At 40.4% G+C, this 6000-nt stretch overlaps 1 protein-coding gene across 3 annotated transcripts in view; it reads left to right on the forward strand.

The window, feature by feature from the left end:
- The window catches only part of ATP6V1H (ATPase H+ transporting V1 subunit H), a 111290-nt gene that overhangs the window by 24164 nt on the left and 81126 nt on the right, over window positions 1–6000 (forward strand). The gene's annotated exons all lie outside the window — the stretch shown is intronic.

A 6000-nucleotide genomic window follows, 5' to 3' on the forward strand; every position in this document is an offset into this window, starting at 1 on the left:
GGAAGCCATCTAATGTTCCTACTGATTACCAATACGCCCATAATCTGCATGGGATGTGTTTGTGTGCCCTGAGACTGTAGATGGTAGCGGAACCCATCTTCAAAGCCAAGAGCAGGGCTTCTCTTGGGGCATGGGTTGAAGGATTTGACAAGTAGCATGTTAGGCCAGAAAATAGCTGTTAGCCTTCTGAAATGGAATCAGAACAAGGTGAGCAATCTTGTGGTCAGAGTGGGGTAAGCAGGTGCTAGGTTAGAAGTCCAGATATTCTGCCATAAGCGCATGTTTAAATTGAGAGTCTTTATGACTTGAATTTCTACCAGTTTGAACTTTTGAAAAGTTATTTAATTCATGTGTTAGACTTACTGGTAAGTTTTTTTAAAGGTGTTTTCAGAATCACGTATCTTACAAACTTACTTGCTTATTAATGTGTTTGTAACTTATTAAAGCTTACACAATGAGTTGCAAGCTCCGGTGACATGGCATTCTCATTTTGTTCTTTTCTGTCCAGTGTATTGGGGGAAAAGAACTAATTAATTCAGTTGGCAGCATATTAGTCAAAGTGGTTTACCTGGTAGACTCCTCTCCAGCCCTCCCTAACAGAATTAGCATCGGGTAATTGTGAGTGAGGAGAAGAAGGCCTTTGATTTTGACCTTTTTCCCTTTCATACCCTTCAGACTTGAGCACACTTGCTGTCTCTTCCTGAAAGTTCCTACTTTTTCAGATGGCTATCCGCTTGGAAGGCAGACTTTACTAAGTTGAGCATAAGGTGTTGACCTTTCGTCTGCTACTTGCATTTTAATAGGGGAATCTGGGTTGGTAACTAATGTTTATTGAGCTCTTACTATGTGTTCAGTACTGCTTTGCTCATTGGGCATTTACATCTCTTTGATATTCACGCTCCCTCTCAGATGTAGGTCTTTCCGTAAGCCACACTGTATAGATGTGAACAGTGAGGCCGCACGGAATGGCAGCACCGTCTTGCCCAAAGTCATTCAGCTAATGAGTGACAAAAACCCCGAAGAAAGGAATTGCTTGCCAAGGGAATTCCTTTTGAGGCAGTGGAAGGGGAATTGGGTCTGGGGGCATTCTCCACGTTGCAGAGCCTGCTCAGACTTGTAAAAATATGGGTAGTGTATCTTAAAATCCCTTTAGGTTTTCTGAGCATAGAAAAGGTTTGGGAAATTGCATTACATGATATTGCCACTTGATGTCAGTATAAAACACAAGTTTTACACTTCAAAATGTGAACTATGAATGATCTAATAGTCTTCTCTCTTAAAATGGCCACGGAAGCCTCATCTTGAGTTGTAAGTGGATTATTACAAACATTTTTGTTTAAATGACATCACATAAGTGGGCTTGCCTTAGAATGCATTATGTTGTGTTTGCCCAAATATGAAAATGTTAACCAACATCCGATCTTACACACTCACCTTAAACTGTTCGGTTCTTTACTGGCTCTTGAAAGTGAGTACTCAGTCTTCTGTCCTTCTGAGGGAGCCACACAAGCCATGGAAGTTGGTTGGTGCTGATGTCCTGATAAAAAGGCACATACTGTGATCTGTCACGAACGGCAAGACTTAGAAGGAATCTGGGAATTTCGTGTTTGCTCGTTTTCTTTTGCCTCTGTCTGCCTTCACTTGCACCCGTGTGTGAGGGAGCAGGGTGACTTCTCATTTGGTTCTGATCTCTGGTTGTTTTGTTGTAGATCCAGTTTAGCATTAGTTATTGCTAGATGAACATTGTTTCACTGATAGGAGTAAGTAACTGCAGGAAGTTGATGTGTTCTCCTTATTTCATCTTGCCTTTTAATGTTCTGGATCCATTCTGTCCACCCGAACTCTCCATGATGATGGAACTGGCCATCGTGGGAGCCACCGTGTGGCTCTCGAGCGCTCGGAAATGCGGCAAGCGCGAGTAAGAAAGTAAATTTTCAATTTTATTTAGTTTGTTAACTTTTTTATCGAAGTATACATCACATACCATAAAATCCACCCATCTGCGCAGTTCAGGAGGTTTTAGTATATTTACAGAGTTGTGCAGCCGTTAGTTACCACAGTCTGATTTTATAACATTTCAACCCCTCAGAAAGAAACCCTGTACACATTAACAGTCATTCTTCATTCCTGTTCCTTGCTCCTACCCTCTAGCAAACACCAGTCTACTTTCTGGCTCTCTCTTCCTCTTCTGGCCGTTTCATAAAATTAGAGCGTACAGCCCGCGGTTGTCTGTGACTGTCTTCTTTCACTTAGTGTAATGTTTTCAAGATTCATGCATGTTTTAACACATATTTATAATATTTGAGAATGAGAGAGACGGAATTTAGGGTTTTTTTTCCCGGCTTTTGGCAAGATTTCTTAAATTGTCTTCGGTGGCGGTTCTAATATCCTCATTAATATGAAATTCGTTTTACTCTTGTAATTTAATGCTGTGCCCATGTGACACTTTTCAGTCTTCCGCAAGAGGTAGAGTACTCGGTTTAGTTCTTCACCGCTTCGTTGTTGAGCACATCAAGAGTATCCCCGAGTAGCTGGAATGAGTCAGGAATTCCCGTGTCACGAGTTCGTACAGTTTGGGCCTCTTATTTAACTGCGGTCTGCTCTAGCTGGTGAGTCGTGAGGTCTGTGAGGACCCAAAGTAATTCACAAAGGATGTCTGTGTAAGTTTGACCTGAAGCGGATCTTGGAGGATTTTCGTTGTTCAATTGCCTTTTATCTTCCTGCCACCAAATTAATACATCTCATTACACACTGGGGACCGTTAAAATGTATGCACAGAATGAACGTTAAGGAGGGAAGATAAGAATCTGTGCGTTTTGTTTCTCTGATCATATTTTTGGAAGGACTATCCAGAGGTATATTCTGGCAGTACAGAAGAAAATTGAGTGGTAAGGTATTTCAGTACAAGACTTCCTTGTACAAATCATTGTCAAAGCATAGCAATGATTATAACAACAAGTAATCTAAACTTGTACATTAGATGTGTTCTTGGAAGTTGTATACAAAGCAATAATTTATAAAGTAATATTTTCTCAAGTTCATAATGATTTTTCTGCATAGTAAGGAATCTCATTGGATGCCTAAGCAAATTAGGTTGAAAGCAATGCTTGAAGGACGTTGAGAAACTTGTAAATTAATAGTGAATTGTGTTTTTTTGGTAAAACTTAAATCTAAGACTAAATTATCTCAATTTGGGCATTAATTTAATCTAGGTATTTTATGAGTATTGACTAGAAGATCTTTTTGCGTAAGCCAACTTCAAGAGAATTTTTGCCCTTCTGTATTTTAGTTCCTGCATATGAGGTAATAAAAATATACCTTACCATTGTTTTGTGCCTTGCAGAACTGATGTGAGTTCAGATTTGAGTAGCAGATGTTTTCCTTTTAATTTGTTAGGGCTGATATTTCCCTTTATTGATGATAAAACAGTTTTGAAGAGTTTAAGTGATTTGCCAAAGATAATTTGGCAAAATTCTTGATAGGCAAAGCCTCTCCCCTTTTCCTTTCCTTCCTTTGTCTTTTTTCTTTTCTTTCTTTCTTTTTCTTTTTTTAAATTGTGTCTTAACTTACACAAAGTGAAATACACAGATTTAATTTTTTTTTTTTTAACGTTTATTTATTTTTGAGACAGAGACAGAGCATGAACTGGGGAGGGTCAGAGAGAGGGAGACACAGAATCTGAAGCAGGCTCCAGGCTCTGAGATGTCAGCACAGAGCCTGACGCGGGGCTCGAACCCACGGACCGCGAGATCATGACCTGAGCCGAAATCGGCCGCTTAACCGACTGAGCCACCCAGGCGCCCCTGAAATACACAGATTTTAAATGTTCAGCTAAAAGAATTGAAATGTCACATGTCCTCGTACTCAGCACTTCCCTTTGGCTCAACTCTTACCAAGGTTGTGGTTATCATGGAACCTAGTACCATAGATTAATTTTGCCTAATCTTGAACTCTGTTGTAATGGAATTGTATTCAGTATGAACTCTTACGTATCTGAATTCTCTTGCCAATATTGTGCCAATGAAATTCATTCATATTGCATTTAGCAGTGATTCATTCTTTTTTTTTTTTTTTAAGTTTATTTATTTTGAGAGGGAGAGGGAGAAAGGAAGAGAGAGAATGAGCAGAGGAGGGGCAGAGAAAGTGGGAGAGAGAAAGAATCCCAAGCAAGCTCTGTGCTCCATACTGAGCCTGATATAGGGCTCGATCCCACGACCCTGAGATCGTTACCTGAGCTGAAATCAAGAGTTGGATGCTTAACAGACTGAGCCACCTAGGTGCCCTTAGCAGTGATTCACTCTTTTTATTGCTGTGTAGGAATGTATTAAATGAATATTTTCTATTCTCTTGTTAATGGATATTTGGGTTATTTCTAGTTTTGGGCTGTTGTGAGTAATCTTGCTGTGAACATTCTTGTACATGTTGTAAAGTATATATAAATTTAGTAGATACTGCCAATCCGTTGGGACGCCTGGGTGGCTCAGTCGGTTAAGCGTCCGACTTCGGCTCAGGTCACGATCTCACAGTCTGTGAGTTCAAGCCCTGCGTCGGGCTCTGGGCTGATGGCTCAGAGCCTGGAGCCTGCTTCCGATTCTGTGTCTCCCTCTCTCTCTGCCCCTCCCCCGTTCATGCTCTGTCTCTCTCTGTCTCAAAAATAAATAAAAACGTTAAAAAAAAAATTAAAAAAAAAAAAAAGATACTGCCAATCCGTGTTCTAAATCAATTTACGTATCTGTCAACAGAGAATGAGAATTCCAGTTGTTCCATTTCCTTACTGACATTTGACATTGTGTTGTGTTATTTCTTAAAGCGAACGTCTGTGATAGAGTTAAAAATCACACACATAGGTGCACGTACTCGTTTTTAGTTCTATGAGGAAGGATTCATGTAATTGTTATGAAGCATTAAATACTTTTCGGACTGTTGAAATGGGCAGTCCTCCATTTCATGTAAAACTGGCTTCTGGAATTTATTTCAGTCAATTTTGTGTTTGAAAAGTTCAACTTAGTGCTTCACCAGGTCTGCTCTGGTGTACGTTTCACTGTCTGTGGGACAGATGCCTTTTACTGCAATACAGACGTGTTATTTCAAGTGCCCATGATTCCAGGATTTAAGTGAATATTATCTTTGCTCTTTCTCATTTAGTCTGTACTTAAATCCCAGCATTATAGCGGGGCACCTGGGTGGCTCAGTTGGTTGAGTGTCCGACTTTGGCTCAGGTCATGATATCGCGGTTTGTAGGTTTGAGCCCCGCGTCAGGCTCTGTACTGACAGCTCAGATCCCGGAGCCTGCTTCGGATTCTGTGTCTCCTTCTCTCTCTGCCCCTCCCCCACTTGTGCTCTGTCTCTCTCTGTCTCTCAAAAATAAATAAGCGTAAAAAAAAATAAAAATTAAATCCCAGCATTATGAAGATGAATATTGAAAATGTATCTATAAACATTTTATAACATTAGTTTTACTTGGTACAATCTCACCGTAGTTTTTATGTTTATCTTTTGTTGCCAATTTACTTTGTAATTCCTCAGTTTTCAAATTAGCTTGTAAATCTGCAGAGTATGGATCCCTGAGACCATATTTGCCAGGAAGGTGAATTTTATCAGTTGCTGTTTTCCCTTTGCTGTGATTATTCCACCACGATGTAGGAGAGTTTGCATTTCAGCGACATTGGAAAATTTACCCAAGTGATATTCTCTTAAATGTGTTGAGAAGTAAACCTATTTCTCTATACCAGTGAGGTTTGCTGCAGTGAGAGGGCTTGTTGTGGCCAATTCTCAGCCCGGGATGTCTGGTGTAGCACAGAGAACTCTAGCTTAAGCATAAGAGAGTGGACTCCTAGTGCCAATCCAAGATTAACTCACTATTTTAATTTCAACAAATTATATCACCTTTTTAAGCCTCATCTTGAAAAATTGGTTGGGGCGCCTGGGTGGCGCAGTCGGTTAAGCGTCCGACTTCAGCCAGGTCACGATCTCACGGTCCGTGAGTTCGAGCCCCGCGTC

This window comes from Panthera uncia, chromosome F2 (genome assembly GCF_023721935.1).
Source record: "Panthera uncia isolate 11264 chromosome F2, Puncia_PCG_1.0, whole genome shotgun sequence".
In the NCBI taxonomy this organism is placed as follows: Eukaryota; Metazoa; Chordata; class Mammalia; order Carnivora; family Felidae; genus Panthera; species Panthera uncia.